Below are 20,244 nucleotides of genomic sequence, written 5' to 3'. Positions count from 1 at the left end.
TGAGGTCTGTCACGAGGTCGGCCGTCCAAAACATCCCAAAAGTGTTCTATGGGATTCAGGTCAGGACTCTGTGTAGGGCAGTCCATTACAGGGATGTTATTGTCGTGTAATCGCTGTGCCACAGTCCGTGAATTATGAACAGGTGCTCGATCGTGTTGAAAGATGTAATAGCAATCCCCGAATTACTCTTCAACAGTGGGGAGCAAGAAGGTGCTTAAAACATCAATGTAGTCCTACACTGTGATAGTGCCATGAAAAACAAGGGGTGCAAGACCGCTCCACGAAAACCACAACCACACCATAATACCACCGCCTCCGAATTTTATGTTGGCACTACACACGCTGGCATATGACGTTCACCGGGCATTCGCCATACCCACACCCCGCCATCGGATCGCCACGCTGTGTACCGTGATTCGTCACTCCTCACAACGCTCTTCCACTGTTCATCTGTCCAATGTTTAACCTCCTTACACCAAGCGAGGCGTCGTTTGGCATTTACCGGCTTTATGTGTGGCTTACGAGCAGCCGCTCGACCATGAAATCTAAGTATTCTCACCTCCAACCTAACTGTCATAGTACCTGCAGTGGATCCTGATGCAGTTTGTAGTTCCTGTGTGATGGTTTGGATAGATGTCTGTCTATAACGCATTACGACCCTCTTCAATTGTCGGCGGTCTCTGTCGGTCAACAGACGAGGTCGGTCTGTACGCTTTTGTGCTGTATGTGTCCCTTCACGTTTCCACTTCACTATCACAATGGAAACAGTGGACCTAGGGATGTTTAGGAGTGTGGAAATCTCGCCTACAGACGCATGACAAAAGTGACACCCTATCAATTAACCACGTTCGAAGTCCATGAGTTTGGCGGAGCGTCCCATTCTGCACTCGCACGATGTCTAATAACCACTGAGTCTCTGATATGGAGCACTTGGCAGTAGGTGGCAGCACAATGCACCTAATGTGAAAAACATATCCTTTGGAGGTGTCCGGATACTTTTGATCACATACTGCCCTAGAGCAAATGCGCTAAACTAATCTATATCATTCTTGTTGCTCTTTGCCACTAGTATTATTGTTAGTGTCTGTTATGATGACGACGAAAGAGTCGTCGCCAATGTTGACTGGCGGCCAATGCTGAATGGAAACATATAAATCACAGCAGGTTCGTCAGTAACGTCGATAAGGTACTGGCTGCATGGTCTGGATCTGCAACGACTTAAATAATTAGAAGTAGTTGGTAAAAAATAATATATATTGTACTTAACTGGTTGTACAAGATTCTTCTTGGCTGCATACATGCGAGGGTGAGTAAAATGGAAACCTTAAATTTGAAATAACAAATCGAAATTTCGCGCCGTTACCCTGTAAGTTGGTAAGCGTGCAACAAACAGCGTGCAGAGTGGCCATTAGGTGGCAACATAGCGCATATGCACACATACCGTCGCAGTATCAGTATAAAGTTGGCCGCCCCCACTTGCGACTTGCACCAGAGAAGAACAGCGTTCTGTTATTCGGTTTTTGAGTAGTGAAAGTGTGAAACCCAGTGAAATTCATCGACAAATGAAGGTTCAGTACCGCGATGCATGTTTGTCACAGCAGCAAGTCTATGAATGGAGTAGGAAGCTCGCAAATGGCGTGACTTCAGTGAAAGATGCTCCTCGTCCAGCTCAGGCACAACGAGTTGTGACTCGAACAGAACACTGCAGCAGTTGACGCCACAGTGAAGGAAAACCACCGAGTGACACTGAATGACATTGCAGCATGTTTACAGATTAGTCATGGGTCAGCACACCACATTGTGCATGATGTGCTCCAGTTTCACAAAGTGTCTGCAAGATGGGTGGCACGGCAGCTGACTCCTGAAATGAGAGAACGACGTGTTGATGCTTGTGAAGAACTTCTTCGGTGCTCTGAACGAGAAGGTGATTGCTTCCCTGCAAGAATCGTTACTGGGGACGAAACCTGGGTTCACTTCCACCAAAGGGAAACGAAGAGAGCGAGCAACCCAGAACTTGCCCCAAGTGATTTCCATACGTTTGGACCACTCAAAGACGCAATGGGAGGAAAGAAGTTCCGTTCTGATGAAGAGGTACGCCACGCGGTGCATCAGTGGTTGCGCAGACTACCAAAAGAATTTTTTTCTAACAGAATTTATGCACTTAGTAGGCGCTGGAGGACTTGCATTGAGCGTAGGGGAGATTATGTTAGAAAGTGATACAGCTTTGTATCACTTCTGCACAATAAATAATATTTAAAAAATATTTAAGGTTTTCATTTGACTCACCCTCGTATAATAATCAACGAATAGCTGTTGAAGCCTCAATTAGGCAATACGTTACTAAGCGTCTTGTTAGAGGTTGCTTCCTATCAGCTGAAGGCTGAAGACTTTACTACTTGACGTCCCGAGCGACAGTGGATGAGAGTTTGTAACCTCCCCACAGAAAAATTAAAATAAATAAATATTATTTGGTTAATGATTCTAATTTTTGTGTAACCTCAGAACAAAATTGGTTCCCATTTATAACCTCCCTACAGAAATTCATTCACATTTAACCTCCACACAAAATTTCTTTCCCCTTTAATGTACCCACAAAATTCTTTTTTCATTAATGTAAGCTCGAAACAGAAAAATTCCTAAACCTCGTCATAAAAAAAATCAATTCAGTAACCTGGTAAATTTTGGACGACAGCAGTGCTGCGTCATGGTCCTGTAAGATCATTCTGAATAAAAAGCAATAATTCTTACCTCAATAAAGTCGGCAACTATTTGCTCTTACAATAGCTTTTTCCGGCACAGCTCTGTGCAATGCTGGCCTATAGATTTGTCATTTATGAAAGGAAGCAACTGATTTTTGTTTTGCAACAATCGGAATGATCATGGATTGGAGAAATTAGTAAATTCTTTAAATTGATATTCTCTTATACCTTACATATCGCAGGTAGCGCATACCTCTTACAAGTTCGCTGGAAACTTGATACAAGCCGCAGAGCGTCGCTAGCGGATGGATCCAACGATACTAATACGGACCGCGGTCGATAACTGCAACCCCTAATAAGTGTGGTATCGACCGCTCATACCAGAGTGTTAGATATTATTATTATTATTATTAAAGTTTTTGTAATATCTTTGATATGCGTTATTCCTGGTCAGATGTAAGTGAGGGCCTTAAGGCTCTAATCTGGCAGACTAAATAAGCAATTAATAAATCACACCTCCTTGAACGAAATAATCGAAGAGAATTGTTACAGTGAGCCCCAGTCTCCCTACGGCGTGAGTTGCTCTAATACCATAGCAGATGAATATGCAGTTTAAACGGTCGAAGGAAAAAATCGAGTGTATTGAGGTACCTGATCACGCATGACTAAATTCATGCGTGGGTCTAACACTACGGTTACTTGTATTGTAGTATTTCGTCTTCTTCTGTCCTACAGCGTTTGACATCACGCAAAACCCACGGGGTACTCCGATGGCTTGTGGCTTCTCCATTACCTCTATTCTCAAATGCTTGTGAAAGGAGACAGGTATCACCGTCACTACCAGTTTAAATCTTCTTTTGATGTTTTAGTTAAATTTCGCTCCTAGTTATGTACGCTGCAATATGTATCGAACTGTAAGCTGCACGCTATCCCACTCCTTTTTTTTTCAATGCAAGGCATAGGTGGGTTCACTACATTGTAAGCTAATCGGTAACTACTCTCACAAAAGCTTGTGGAATATTTTTTTTTAGGAGGCGCCCTAAATTCGTCAAGACCATCTGCGACAAACCTCGGATTTTCAATTCCAAAATTAAGTCCTTTTTTATCATTTATTTATTTTTAACTGGCTTCTCGCATTCGCTGCGATAATGCTTTAGGTCGCCTTTATTGTCCTACTACGGTTGGGAGCCACTAAACTGAACTAAAAAGCACGTAAGTTGTTAATGTAAGGAATACGTAATACTATTAATTTCGTCCAGCCACACTCATTTTGGTTCGTCGTTTTCTTAGACCACCAGATTACTGTTAATAGTCGACGGTCAACAATCTTCCCTTTCTTTGCCTCGTTCCTACGCTTCTAAAACGAAGCAAATGTATAAACGCAGAACTGTAGATTCTGTGCAGGATTAATATTTCATTATTACTGGGTTCGGCTGAAAAGTCGGTCATCAGACTGTAAGTGACTGTCGTTGTCAAAGAGGATACAGTAGAGGTCAACAACCTTCAAAATGTATCACGCAACAGAAATAAGGTGCAATAACAGAGTAAATTTGCTCTTTCACAGAATAATTGTAACAAGATTCGAAACACTTCAGCAAAGGAGTTATAAACGTGAAAGGAACGTAGCAAAAACATTAAGACCAAACACTGACGAAACTCTTATGTGTGTGTGTGTGTGTGTGTGTGTGTGTGTGTGTGTGTGTGTGTGTGTGTGTGTGTGTGTATGTGTGCATCCGTGTGTGTGTCGATGAGGCAGAACATGAGGAAAACAACAACACCAAATTGAAACCGTGCTACACCTGAATCTAAATCTGTAACCGCTATAGACCTAAGTACTCTACAAATGGCAGATTTAGTATGTAAATACAAAATAACTCTCTTGTACTGAAAAAAAAGTGTTCTAGAATTGGTCACACTGGTACCTTACACACTAGTTCCTCTACAGATGCACTGGAGACTGTCATTGCGCTTTGAACAAATATGTCTTCCATTCGCCTGCACTCCACAGTTTTCTAATGTTCGAAACATTTCGTATCACCTCGTGGTGACACACGATTTGACAAGTTCCGAAATTACATCACAGTCTATTAATTGAATACTGTCTTGTTCTATTCAAGGTGTTCCATGAAGCATGATCAAAATTGGGGGATTTCACAGGATCAATCATTCGAAGCAAAAAGGTTAAATAAACGTTATCACTAAAATGCATTCCTTAAGAGCTAAGAACACTTCTTCATTTCGCTACTGTGGAACGCATCTCCCTACTGAACAAGTGCTCACATACGCTGATAAGCCAAAACATTATGACCACTGCCTACCGAGACGTTGGATGCTGCCTGGTGGCGTTGTGGGCACGTGACGCTGTAACAAGAGTAGCTAAGCGAAGCAGACACGAACGGGGAATCACCCTAGCGAATATACATGGGCTGAAAATGGGGAAATCCATTATGATAAGCTATTTTGACAAAGGGAAGATTATTATTACGCAGAGTCAGTGAACGTGTATCTTCAAAATGGCGAAGCTGGTCGAGTGTTCACGTGCCACTGTCGTGAGGATCTACGGAAAGAGATGGGTCAAACTACCAGTAGGCGCAAAATGGCTGGACGTCCACGACTCCACAGAGAACATTGAGTTAGGAGGCCTGTCTGCTCTTTAAAATAGGATGCATGGTGATTTGTGGCACCTCTACCGAAAGAGCACAACGTTGGTGCACGCACAAGTGTTTCGGTGCCCACCATTCATCGTACATTGTTGAACACGGAGCTCTGCAGCAGACCACCCCTTACGTCTTCAGCCGTTGACCAGACGACATCGTAAATTAAGACTACAGTGGACAAGGGATCATCGGAATTCGACCGTCAATCAATGTAAACGTGTCGGGTCTTCGGAGGACTCACACTTTTGCTACACTAGATCGGTGGTTGTCCCCACAAGCTCCGTCATCGAGCTGAACGGCGGTCCGAAACGTGAAGCGTGCCACGGACACAGGCTGATGGGAGCAGTATTATGCTATGGGAGGCATTCTCCTGCGCTTTCGTGGGGCCTGTGGTAACAATCTGAGGCACGCTGACAGCTGCAAACCACCTGCATCCTTTCATGCTTGATGTCTTGCCCCAGTGCAGTGTCATCTTTCGGCATTGTAATTGCAAGCGTCTCGCAGGCAGAACTGTAGTACAGTAGTTTGAGTAGCGTTATAGTGGACTCACGTTGATGTCAGACAAAAAAGCTGTTAAGCACTTGGTCATAATTTTTTTAGCCCTTCAGCGTATTAATGTACTCATTTTACAGCCCATGTTAACAAGACCTTTTTGCTCTGAATGGTCGTTCCTGTCATAACCCTGAAAATTGACCATTCCTTTTTCTCCACCCTGTGTATTTGATACCGGTAATATTTCGCGCTGATCGAAATTTTAAGATAAATCCATTGATTGCTCAATGCCGTGCAACTGCCTCTCCTTTTCCTTAGAAACATCCGGCAACGATTCCTTGCCGTCTTCAGCAAACATTGTGACAGATTTTTTGACAATATCTGACACTTCGTTGATGTAAACACGCCGATCAAAAAATTAGCATCCCGCAGGTATGGCGCTGACACCGTACAGCAACAACGCTCTAGATTTGGTAATGGCCTCCATTCGGCGAGGAAGAGGTTCTACAAGTTTCTTCAGGTGTGCTATATACATATAAAGCCACGCATGGATGATCATATGCCTTAGCGTTACTATACCGCCGGATGTTGACTGTTAGGTTTCACCTGCTCTTCCAAATAGTCACGGAGGTTTTAAAATCGAGTGGTTTAGCTGGCAAGTTGAGGTGTTCCGAGATTTCATCGAACCAGGAACAAACAAGTGCAGCTGATGTACGGTTATATCTGACAGTTATTGCACGATATTTATGTTACACAGAAAGCGTGTCAAATTTGTGACGGATATATTTACTTCTCCACCATTTATATGTGTCGACACCCCACCTACAGATGTAAACGCTAGTTATTTACTAGTTCAGACTCGTATGACACATACCGCCGAAATTCGTTGCTCGTCTACTTTTCTAGCAATAAGAGTGGAATAAATATGGGCGACAAAATACAGTGCTTGAAAGTTCAAGTTGAAGAATCACATTTAGTACAGTAAACCTGAAGTATTGGATGTTATCTGCAAAAGTTATATAGACAGAGAGAAGAAATACAGTGGCTTAAGGAAATGGCGGAAGAATTTAGTATGACTGTACGGAAGATCCAAAGAAAAATTCGTAACTTAGGAAACCAATGTAACGGTCAATGAAAAAATACCCTAAAAACAAAATCCGGTCTGGGCACTGAAGAAATGCATGTAACAAAATTCCCCATATTCTTCACGTACTCCTTTAGCATTCTTTGAGTAGGTGTTACTGCCTTGTTGTGATAGAGGTAGTAGGCTGTCAACGGAAAGATTTTCATTTCGCCAGCTAATGTATTATTTCGCCTGTGTCTAAATTTCCGCGGTCGAATGCGTCTTCGAGAGCGTACACATTTGCAGAATATTTTTGAGATAATAACAAATTATGAATACTACAAACGGGCAGAACTACAGACTCGCAAAGTTACTGCAAATCATATTGTTATACTAAGAGCTTTTCTCAAATTCGTATCCTGTTTTGATATAACTGTACAAGCAGGCTTTGAAATCAGGTGGTTTTATTCTTTAAAAAATCGAAAAGTGCGCTGGATCCTCCGTTCATTGACTGTAGCAACCGAAATTTTCTGGTCCCAAAATCCACTCTCGAAACCACACAGGGCGTCTTTTCTTCTTTTATGAGATTTTTCGAATGATCAGACAGGCCAACACTTTGCGTTTAGATGCTTTCAACATGCTGAGCAGAATGACAGAAATGTACGAAACAGGACACATTAGTACGCACCAAGCAATAACTGTCAAATATAAACGTACCTCGCGGGAAGTATATACGAGGGTAAGTCAGTTATTATCCGCAATTTAGTTATATTTTTGTTTATTTTGTTACTACCATCGTTTTACGGTGATGACGCATGCTTTATTTATTTGTTGTTATATCTTTGCAATTTTCAAGCTGCTAGCTTCGTTTCCTTATCGCTGCCGTGCTGTTAATCATGGCTGCTCCGCTGTCTATTTGAACCAAAGAAGAGCAACGTTCAGTGATCCGTCTATTGCGGTCGGAAGGCGTATCAGGGGCCGAAATTTATCGAAGACTTTCGGTACACTACGGGAACAGTGTTATGCAACAACGGAGTGTCTGCGAATGGATTCAAAAAGTCGGAAATGGTTGCACAAGTGCTACGCACGATCTAGAAGCCGGACGACCGTTTACCGCCACAAATGAAGAAACCATTGAGCGTTCACGTCAAATGATCCTCTTAGACGATTAACTATCGACAAAGTGGCACATCGTCTGCAAATTAATCACGGTTCTGCCTACGAAATCATCCACAAGAGACTTAGGTTTCATAGAGTTTGTGCAAAATGGGTCCAAAACAGCTCACACAGTTGCATAAACAAAGGCGCTTGGACATCTGCAAGAAACATTTTTATCGTTATGGTAACGTAGGGGACAACTTCTTAGACAGGATCATTACTGGTAACCAAACATGGATCCGTCATTAAGAGCCAGAGAGTAAGCGGCAGAGTATGGGATGGAAACATCCAAATTCACCGTGCAAGAAAAAGTTCAACTACTATCCATGAAAACTGCCTGTTTTCAAATTTGGAGAGGAAAAGAATTTCTATCGTTGTAAATTCAATTTCTGATGCTTTATACTGGCATGTACAGTAACATGTATTATCCTGTATTTGTCATACATCCTAAATTTACTGCGGCATGTTTTATCGAAATGTGATTAAGGAGCGCTATGAGGTAATAGGCTACATCTTACCCGGACTGTTACAGCATAACCTCTTGATCTGGACCGTCTTCATGTAACTGAATCACATGTGAAATAGAATCATATTTGAAATCACCGTGACTAGTAAACTATTGTCATGGTGACAACATATCTACAAAGTAAAGCAAAAATAGTTTTGTATCTGCTTATGAATTTGTAGGGAATTCGAAATTAATTTCTCTCTTTCTGTTAAGCATTCCATGTATAGTTACGACTAGCGTTAGACGTCTGTATCCATCGGTGTAGAATGACATTCCCGTCTGCGTACACCAGCAGTCATAACAATAAAATTTGTTTCAGTCAAATTTCCAAATACAATGTTTTTCAATGTGTTATACAAGTGGTGTATTTTTGTGCCTGTGTACCCTAAGAACAATTCATATGCTATTTAAGGAAACCGATAAATCAAAATTTGTTTTGCTACTAATGTGGATTATGCGGACATCCTAGTGCTATAACGTAAAAAATTCGTCATTAAAGTAGAAATATAACTACAATTTATAGTTAAACACATTAATCTTCAACAAGCAAGAAAGTCGTTGTCATGCTGCTGTCGCGCCACAGTTTCAAGCATTTTGCTGTCTTCTAAATATTTAACAAGTTATTAATGAGCAAATGTTCTTTGTCTTACCTGTCACATGAACGGTAATTCTTTGCGTATATGCTTGAGTTGAACAATTCCGCCGGCGTGAACTACATTGAGAAACCTATCAGCAAATGTAGTGGTAATTTCTTTGCACAGTGTGCTCTCGTGCTTACACACACACACACACAAACAGAGCAATTTCAATGTTCAACTGCACAGGTATGACTAAACTATAATGAACTTTTTAAACAGTGTTTGAAATAGTCTCGAGTATGAAAATCGGGGAACATTTCTTTTTAATTCCTGGACAGGGAAATGTACCTAAGTATGCTGATTACCGTAAACATTTCATCTCTGCTTTAGCAGAAAACTGTAACTGTTTATGAACAAAGTCCACATTATTGCACTATGGGCTTAACAAATCACCTGCACAGGAGTTAATACAGAAATATACGTGTTCGAACAAACTAAAATTCCAACAGAGGTCTATGTTACAAATCCCAGAAGCATTGCAAAATGCCAATAGATTGGAATACTAACACTGTTGTCATGGGTGTACTGAATCAAACCTATGCCAACTTGAATTAAGTCCAAACAGAATACTGTCTAGTTTATATTATTTTTCCAGTACATTTTATTGCACGTAGAGGCAAAATAATCACAAAGTACTAACATGAACTGTACTATGTGCTAAATTATATGTCAAATAACACTGAAAAACTGGCAGAATCTATGGCGATAGAATGGAAAAAATGAGCACATGGCATCGTTGGCCGGAAGACCCCATTCGGGAAAGTTCGGTCGCCAAGTGCGAGTCTTATTACATTCGACGCCACATTGGGCGTCTTGCACGCCGTTGATAAGGATGAAATGATGATGAGGACAATCCAACAGCCAGTCCACGAGCGGAGAAAATCTCCAACCCTGCCGCGAATCGAACCCGGACCCACTTGCATTGGAGGCAAGCACGCTACCACGCAGCTAATCAGGCGGAGTGCGTTAGAATATTTTGAAGCATCAGTTTCACATTAAGAACAAACAGTCATATAGTAACTAGAAAACTTAATTATGAGAATATTAAATGGAGCAAGGAGACGGGCTTTCAAATAAAAGATCAATTACATAAATAGTAATGTTTACTGTAGCACTAAGAATAACACCAATCAGCTTAGGCTACAAAACAGTAAAAAAAAATGTAACAAATAAGAATACACATATAATAATTTATGAAGTCCAACTATTTGCAATAATGACATTCCACTGAAAAACGTCACTTTGATCCTGCATTGTTCACACATACATCACAAGTCTGTTGCACTATAACTTTGTCACAGCACAAGCTTGCCAGTCATCTTCGGAATCCCCAAACTTAGCAGCAAGAACACAGAGACATGTCAGGAACCTGCAACACACCAGACAAAGAACATTAATGTGGTATCTTAAAGTAGAGGGCGAATCTATTTTCTGGGGAAGCAAAGAGAGCACAGTCCTGTCAAAATATGAAATTTGTAAAGAGAAAGTACTTCAAGAGTGATGCCTGACAGCCCGTCAACAACCAGGAGCACTTGTAAAGTGAGTTTCTGTACATTGTTACCATTATCAAAAAAAATGTAATGTGTTTGTTGAAAATTTCAGTCATCAGGAATGGAATTCACAGAAGCATCAACATACGCTAAGCAACCTTACATGGACAGGGTACCAGCATACAGGCAGATGGAATGGAAACAAATAATACAACTGAGCTTGCTGCTGCGTGAATTAAAAACATTTCCATTACTTATGATCGGCGGTCACTTAATTTACGACGCTTCTATGTTACTAAGAAATACTCACAAGGGAACCTCCCCATCGCACCCCCTTCAGATTTAGTTATAAGTTGGCACAGTGGATAGGCCTTGACAAACTGAACACAGATCAATCGAGAAAACAGGAAGAAGTTGTGTGGAACTATGAAAAAAAAATTAGTAAAACATACAAACTAAGTAGTCCATGCCAACATAGGAAAAATCAAGGACAGTTGAAGTGAAGGAGCGAAGTGGTCCCGTGGTTAGCGAGAGCAGCTACGGAATAAGAGGTCCTAGGTTCAAGTCTTCCCTCTAGCGAAAAGTTTAATTTTTTTATTTTCAGTTTATGTGAGAAACTCTTATGTTTTCATCACTTTTCTGGGAGTGATTATCACATTCACAAGAAAACTTAAATCGGGCAAGGTAGAAGAATCTTTTTACCCATTCGCTAAGTCTACAAGTTAGGTGGGCCGACAACCTATTCCTGTCATGTGATGCACATGCCGTCACCAGTGTCTTATAGAATATATCAGACGTGTTTTCCTGTGGAGGAATCGGTTGACCTAGGACCTTGCGATCAAATGTTTTCGGTTCCCTTTGGAGAGGCACGTCCTTTCGTCTACTAATCGCACGGTTTTGCGGTGCGGTCGCAAAACACAGACACTAAATTTGTTACAGTGAACAGAGACGTCAATGAACGAACGGACAGATCATAACTTTGCGAAAATAAAGAAAGTAAAATTTTCAATCAAGGGAAGACTTGAACAAAGGACCTCACGCTCCTCAGGTGCTCACGCTAACCACGGGACGACGGCGCACCTCAGCTAACGTTCTCCTTGATGTTACTTATGTTGCGCATGGACTACTCAGTTTGTATATTTTATTAATTTTTTTCATAGTTCCACACAACTTCCTCATGTTTTCTCGATTGATCTGCGTTCAGTTTTTCAGGGCCTATCCACTGTGCCAACTTATAACTAAATCTGAGGGGGGTGCGATGGGGAGGTTCCCTTGTCAGTTGTAGGATTCAGACGTAAAAACTGATCTAAAAATAAAAACCCGTGCAAGGGCCCTCCATAACAGACACAAGGATTGTGGACGAGCGATTGAGTGACATTCCTGTTGACCGCGAATGGAATAGCAGCAGTCAACAAGATCGTAACACGACCATCACTACCCACAAATTAAAATAGATGTCAACATAGTGTTTAGTCAGTACCCATTGAGGTCTTTGCGTATAAGACAAATGCTATCCTCGCCTCAAGTTCCTTATTCGCATTCACAAAGGTGAGTCTTTGATATGTACCCGCAGATATTAAATTCTTGTGGAACACTTTAAAAGCGTTCGACATGCCACAGTTCCGAAGGTAGGCCCACGCTTGGCTCAGATATTATTTTCATCTGCTAAACATCGTACTCAGCTTTGAAGCTTTTCTGTGGCTGAGCAAATTTCGTTGTCAGTCATATGTCGAAGCTGCCTTCAAATTGAGAGGGTAACCGGAAATTTTGATGTCCCTGATAATATTAAAAAACTAATTATACATTTTTACCAGCCTCACACCTAGGTTGCAAGAAATCAGAAGTTCGAGTTTTGTGTCTGGTTTTGCACGACAATGCTCAAGCACGTACAGTGCAAGCTGTTATTGATATGTTTGACTGATGGGGCTGCTAAGTGCTATACCACCTACTGCACTCCCCTGACTTAAGCCCTAGTGAGTTCAACTCGATTCCTAAACTGAAGGGAACACTTCACTGCGTTCGCTTCAGAACTGCTATTAATTCGTCGGGCAATAGACCGCGCCGCTCGAACTGTCAACATAACTGGCACTGCCAGGAGTCTTACGTCTTCCACATCGCTGGATACGGGTTATACACAATGCTGGTGACTACTGTGAAGGTCAGTAAAACTATTTTTTACGAGCTGTAAATAAATAGTTGCCACTATCAAAGTTCCAACCCTCGTATATCAGACAAAGTCTACTGCGGCAGTATGGGAAGGAAGAATGGGCGGAGTTAAGGGAGAAAATAGGCTTGGTAGAAGGAATGAGAGACCAGAAAGACTGAGTTCCGCGATAACTTTCAGCTAGTAACAGCAACCACGCCGCTCAAAAACCACAACACGAGGAGCTATACTTGGAAAATACCCATAGATTTAACATGATTCCAGCAGAATTACGTCATATCAGACTCATTTCGAAATCTGATACTGAATTTTAAGGCATACCCAGGACCAGATATAATGTCAGAGTCTATTAATGTTGAAGAGAAGAATGAACCCTAAAAAAACCGTCCGAAAGAATCAAAGTGGAAAGAACTTGGTATTGAAGTACTGAGGAGTGATGATAAATGTTTAAAGTAGGACAGATGAATATAAATTGGACTACAAGGAACGTAACTTCGAAGAAACTTTCGATAACCAAAGAAACATTGCAACTGATTGATTAACAGAAAAAGTACAACAGTGTTAAGGAAGAGACAGAAATACAGCAATACAAGTCAATTGGGAATGTAATAAATACGAAGTGCAGGAAATAATTTTGAAGACATCGATAAAGAAACTGTTGGAACGACTGATTCAGCACAGAGAGAAGTCAAAAGACCCTTCTGTCAAATTGAAAGCAAGGGCGTCAACATTAAGTCTGTAATGGGAATCCCACTGTTAAACCAAAAGGGGTGAGCGGATAAGTGAAAAGAGTGCACTGAAGGCCTCTACGGAAGAACTGTCTGATGATGTGATAGGAAGAAAAAGGGCAATCGACATGGAAGACGCAGCATTAGGGTCCGAGTTTAACAGGGCTTCGGAAACTCTACAATTAAATAAGACAGAAGCCATAGATAACATTCCTTCAGAATTTCAAAAACCATTGGGGTAAGTAACAGCCAAACGACTATTTAAATTAGTGTGTATAATCTACGAGAATGCGAGTACACCACCACACTTCCGAAAAAAAATATCAACCACACAGTCCCGAAGGTAACAAGTGATCATAATTGTGAGAACTATAGCACAATCAGCTTAGCATCAAAGTTTGTAACAAGAACAAAATATAGGAAGGGGAAAAGGCTAATTGAGAATTTATTAGATGAGGGTTAATTTCGGTTTAGGAAACGTAAAAACACCAGAGAGCTCCTTTGCACGTCGCTGTTCATAATCGAAGCAAGGCATAACAGTAATTTTCAAAGGATTTGTCGACATAGATGCGAACTGGTACAATATTTCCGAAATTCTGTGGAAAATACGAGTAACCTGTAGAAAAGGACGTATATTACACAATATGTACAAGAAGGTAGAGGGAATAATAAGAAAGTAAGACCAAGACGAAAGTGCGTGGATTAAAAAATGTGTGAGACGGGGATGCAGTCTTTCTCTCCTATTGTTCAATGATTTGTCGACATAGATGTGAACTGGTACAATATTTCCGAAATTCTGTGGAAAATACGAGTAACCTGTAGAAAAAGACGTATATTACACAATATGTACAAGAAGGCAGAGGGAATAATAAGAAAGTAAGACCAAGACGAAAGTGCATGGATTAAAAAATGTGTGAGACAGGGATGCAGTCTTTCTCTCCTATTGTTCAATGTATACATCGAAGAATTACAGAAATAAAAGAGATGTTCAAGAGTGTGATTAAAATGCGTGATGAAAGAATTACAATGACACGATTCGGTGATGACATTGCTATCCTTAGTGAAACTGAGGAATAATTAACATCAAAATTGATAACGACGTACTAGATGAAGTAAAATAATTCCGCTACATTGGAAGCAAAATAATACAAAGACTAGTACTGCTAAGGAGGAGTTCCTGGCGAAAGGAAGTCTACTATTAGCAAACATAGCCCTTAATATGAATAAAAACCTTCTAAGAACGTACTTTCGGAGCAGAAAATTACGTAGTAGTGGGAAAATCGGAGAAGAAGAGAATCGAAACCTTTGAAATGAGTCGCTGTAGAATAGTGGTTCCCATTTTGGTGATAATTCGCCCCCTTAGGGACCGCATGTAATTTTCTGAGGGGGAAAAACGAATGTGTTCAATTGTGTTCCGGTCACGAAACTAAATTTATTTTTAAGATAGCATTAGTATTTCGTAAGACAGTAATTCTTATTGTATAAGTTACCAATAATTACATTTTCTCGCAATACAGACATTAGCGAGTGATACAATGTTAGGAGGTTAGAGTGTGTGAAACGAAAGTATGGATATCGTTTTCCATTTAGCCCACCCACTACACACATTCTTCATACTTTGCACCATCTATCTATGAGAATAAAGTTGAGACGTATACATCACGTACGCTTAAATATCTCACAAAACTGCCTTCTCCGAGTTTTAAGTAGTTCCAGCAATAGCCCATAAATTGCTTGGTTATGCACGGGCTGTGAATGACGCAAATGTCGCTAGGAGGAGGATTGGTGGAAGGGGAGCATGTTTTGTAATACGTGGCTACCCTGACTGTGAATAGCGAGGAATGCATACAGAAATGCTTCACCATCCTCTAAAGCAAGTTATTAGGAACAATCAGTACCTATAGACTCATTAGTTCTTGGTTTAATAAAACCCCACAAACACTAAATATATTTCATTTTTCGTCATTTTAAAAATGAAAGTGGTCAAAGATTCTTTCTTTTTCATTCTAAAATTTAGTTAGACGCTAATGTTGGTAATGGAGGTGCGAGGTGGGACGGGGGGGGGGGGGGGGGGGGTTTGATTGCTAGTTAACGTCTTAAGTCACTCAGGGATAATGGTCTGAGAAAGACTGGGAAACATTGCTATAAAAGGATATTGGAAATTAGATGAACTGGTAATCATGGCGATCCGATCCGAATAATTGAGTTACTTTGGTATCTAGAGATTATCTACAGAGAAAAGGAACACTTGGAAAACACTGACATGAAGAAGCAACAGGAGGATAGAACCTGTGTCAAGACATCAGGGAATAACTTCCACGGTTCGAGAAAAAAATGTGGAGGCTAACAATTGCAGGGGAAGACGGAGACGGCTGTACATCAAACAGGTAATTGAGAACGAAATTTGCAAGCGCTACACTGAGATAAAGATACACGGCATTAATGTTAACACCTTCACCTGGGTGTTTCAATGTCTTTATTGAAATGGGCCCGATTTTGGTCACACACTGCACCGTCATAAGACTCATCTATTGATATAAACTAGACCTACAACCAACTTTCAATACCGCCGCGAAGTTTGATTTTCACTCTGTGTTACGGCAGTATGGAGAGTTGGCTGAAGGTCTAGTTTCTGACAGTAGAGGGGTTGGTGACGGCGCAGTCTGTCACCGAAACCGATCGCCTTTGAATAAACAGATTTCAAAGCACGATTGAAGGTGTTACCATTAACTCTCATAGACCGATCAGTCACTCTCCACTAGAAGATGGATATACGAAATCTGAGATGAAGAGATCGTACATAAGAGGAAATCTTAGCAGGTCGCATCAGATCAGTCACAAGACTGATAACTCAGAAAAAAGAAATTATTGAAAACAGTAGCTGTTGCTTACCTTCTGTACGTCCCGTACCGCCGCTCAGTGTCTGGATCCGTCCTCTGGTTCGTCGCCACCAGAAGACTTCTCCCTTGCCGAACAGCTGCAGTCTGTCCACTCATCTGACGTCTGTTTCTCTGGAGACAGACTTTCTGAATGTTCGGAGAGCTCCTCTTCTGAAACCTGGCTGTCCTCTGAAATGTAGTCTGCCTCCTCATCTGTAGCAAGGTCTTCGGGAGAGCCACCGGACGATCCGTCAGAGAGCTCCCCCTCCTCAGAACCAGTGGGGCTGTCACCTCCAGACGAGGAGCTGCAGTCCGTCCACTCGTCAGAAGAACCGCCTCCCTCGGCGTCGTCTTCCCAGTCGCCTTCGTCGACGTCCTCGTCCTCATCGTCGATTTCCAGATGATTCCACAGGGGTTCTAAGCCGGCCGCCTGGACGTCTTCTGCGTCGTCGTAACCAGGAGCAAATTCCTCTGCATAATCGTCCATGTAGTCCTCCTGTAGAGCGTGCTGTTCCGCCTTCAGCATGGCACTGTTGTGGACGGCTATCCTCAGCAGACTCTGTCGCTCTCTCTCCAACTGGATGCTGCGGCGTCGCATCTCCATACGCTTCTGTTCGAGGGCCCACCTCTCCATTGTATCCTGAAACAAGTAACAGACCGTTATCATCTGACTATTAGCAACTTCGAGTGCTTACACAATAATTTGAATGTAACGTCTTAAGTGAACTGAACCAATGTTATCTTTCTAATGAATTACGCGATGCCAACGACACACACTAACGGCAAATGAAACTACTCACACGACACGGGAGCTAGACACTAGGTAAGTCCACAAATCGGCAGGGGGAAATAAAAAATAAATGTTCAACCACAGCAAAAGAGGTAAGACAAGTACAGTTTAGAGGGAGATCATGACGTGAAACTGAAGTAGAACTCCACTCAGTCACAATCACTAATCTAAATATACGAGCGCTGTCAGAAAAAGCTTCTTTGTATTTCACGTACACTCATCCAACTACTGTTCCGATGGGACATGCCCTCGGAAGTATAGAGTATAATGAACGTAACTGTAAAATTTCGAAGGAACGATGTGGGCTTCATCAGCTCGACCGATGGGTGCCAAGAAAAGGATTTAGCATTGGCTGCAAACATCAACAATGTGAAAGCGCAAGTTACCTTGAAGTAGAGCACTGGTCCAGGAGGAAATAAAACCGCTGAAGACTTTTACTCTATGCGATATTCTGCACAGCAGAAAGAATACCAGGAGCAGATAGAATTTAGACGTCACGGGCAGCGTCGGCTCACCTTGAGTATCTGGCAGTTCGCTCCGTCCCTGTAGCAGCCGACGTACGAAGACCTCAGAATCCGCACACAGACTGGACCCGTGCAAGAGGGACACTCGAGGTGGCAACTGTCTGGGGATGAAGGGTGGGGGTAACACCTTCGAAACCACGCCCTTCTCCATGCGTCATCAGCGAAGCCGCCACGTGACCATCGGAACGGTACCGTTATTATTGTGCACTGCGTTCTGGACAGAAAAACAATTGTGGAGGGTATGAATAGAAGAAATGTGGTACTGTGGTATCTGCTTTTGAGTCTCTCTTTCTGCTTCCTAACTGTTACTTGTTATGAGTCTTATTTTCTAGAGTATACTACGTGTTAGGAACAGCCACAAAGTTGGTGATCGATCGTTACATCAGTTCTATTCTCTCTTACAAAATTAATGTTGTATTACCGATTGTTCACTCAATGCTATGTCTCAACTGTTAAATTTCTACCACTCTAATTACTTTTTAGTTGAAGGATGAGTTATCACCAAATTCAAGTTTATAGTCGGAAAGTGCTTTCTTACAACATTCATGAATTCTGTTGTAATTTCAAACACAAATAATCATCATGCGCATTCAGCAGCATCGTCCACTCCATCTGCGGTACGCGTAGTCGCGTTAGGTAAGACGCAAATATCTGCACTGTCCACGTTTATCAAGAGAACCTCTTCCTCATGAACAGATTTACCATGTTATGACTTCAGAAAAACATCGTCTGAGGTAAACTTTTAGAATAGTACTGTAATCATTTACAAACTTCTGTTTCTTGCCCATCATGCACCGCTGATGCTGTACTTATTATTTCGGCTTAGCATTGAAGAAAATTTGTCATATCCTATCGAATCATATATTTCTCAGTCTACTTTCCGTGATTCACTGTTTCGTCATCGAAGTCTCTTCTGCAGTCACTGTGAAACAAATTTTTTGTCGAATATAGCGCGTAGGAGTTAGCTACCTCTTGAATATCAATCCAGTTCGGAATTCAGATAGAGTGATTTAAAGAAAATGCATGTAAACCTCCCTTCTTGTCCTTGTTACTTCACTCGACGTGGCAAAAGAGTTTTCTTATGCCCTGAAGAAGATTGTTCCCACTCATTTTGACAGAATAGTTCCTTATTTAAGACCCAGATGGAAAAGTTACTGTTATGACATAGAGTAACTTGTCTTCCAAGTACAAAAATAACAACAATAATTAGGTGTTTTGTGTATCCACTATTATTAATTAAAACGTATGTGATATTTGTATTGAAATGTATGATCCGGAATGTGGTCATTATTTACAATATAATTTATCGTCTTCCCTACTTCCGTATATAATTTAACCACACTGTGGTCAATAAATTTCACTTACTTTCATAACATATTTGAAATGTGACATGAGGGATCGGCGAGTGATATACTTCCTGCATTTTGTGATGAACAAATATTTTGTGTAGTTGCTAATATGTTTGGTTTTCAAAATTTGACTTCTTCCAAACTCGGTGCTTTGTCGATGTTTGTCAGCCGTCACGTCATTATCACCTAAACTGGTTAGGAGCGAGCAAATATTGAGGGACCGATCACAGTTTGTCTGCGTCTGATCCTTCAAAACGTTTCATCGTGTGTTAAATGACCATTAGGTTAATTCCTTACAGAAGGTCAATGTCAGTGCCTCAGAAGATAAACTTAGTTGAGAAAATCACTACCAAAATGCTTTTTTTGTATTGTATATACCTACAAGTTAAGTAAGAAGAAAAAAAGGTCGCCGAGAACTGAACTAACGACCACTCATATACCGTCTCGGTCGTTTTTAGGTATACTGCACCTCTTTTATTTGTTGACTTATATCTCTGTAGAATGCAATGCAAGTTGTAGTCACTTCTTGTCTACAAAAATACGTTGCAAGCTACTGACATTGTACCGCTGCTGCTAAATGTTTTTGGAAACCTGTGGACTTACGGAACAGAAAGGGGCAGTAGATGAGGCTCACTAAATGCTCGCTGATAACTGAGTTCACGAAGAAACTCAAAATCCAAATTCCAATTGCATCTAGGACATTAACTTTCAGAGTTTTCACGATACCTCGAGGGAAAACACACTGGTACTTAGCATATGTCAGTGGAACCGAAGGTACGTAAATGCAACAACTGCCGTTGGTAAAACATTTTCGTTTTCTGTTCTGAAAGCTAACAACTATTCAAAATACATTTCTAAATTAAATTATTCATCCATTGATGCTGTAATATAACACATCCGAATCTAGCTTCCTCTTGAGTAACATAGAAAGATTTTACAAAACTCAGATACACGAAATCCGTTTCCTGTCGCACGAGTATTCATTCTGCATAATGCAGTTCGAATCCTCTGGCCTCATCGCCTGCTGTAGACTGGGGAAATGACTCACTTTCTTCTGTGGAAAGACGTCTAGGAAATAGATCTAATGGGAGTTTCCTACGCCGAA

The sequence above is a fragment of the Schistocerca serialis genome, chromosome 1 (genome assembly GCF_023864345.2).
Source record: "Schistocerca serialis cubense isolate TAMUIC-IGC-003099 chromosome 1, iqSchSeri2.2, whole genome shotgun sequence".
Taxonomy (NCBI): domain Eukaryota; kingdom Metazoa; phylum Arthropoda; class Insecta; order Orthoptera; family Acrididae; genus Schistocerca; species Schistocerca serialis.
This window is presented reverse-complemented; position numbering follows the sequence as displayed.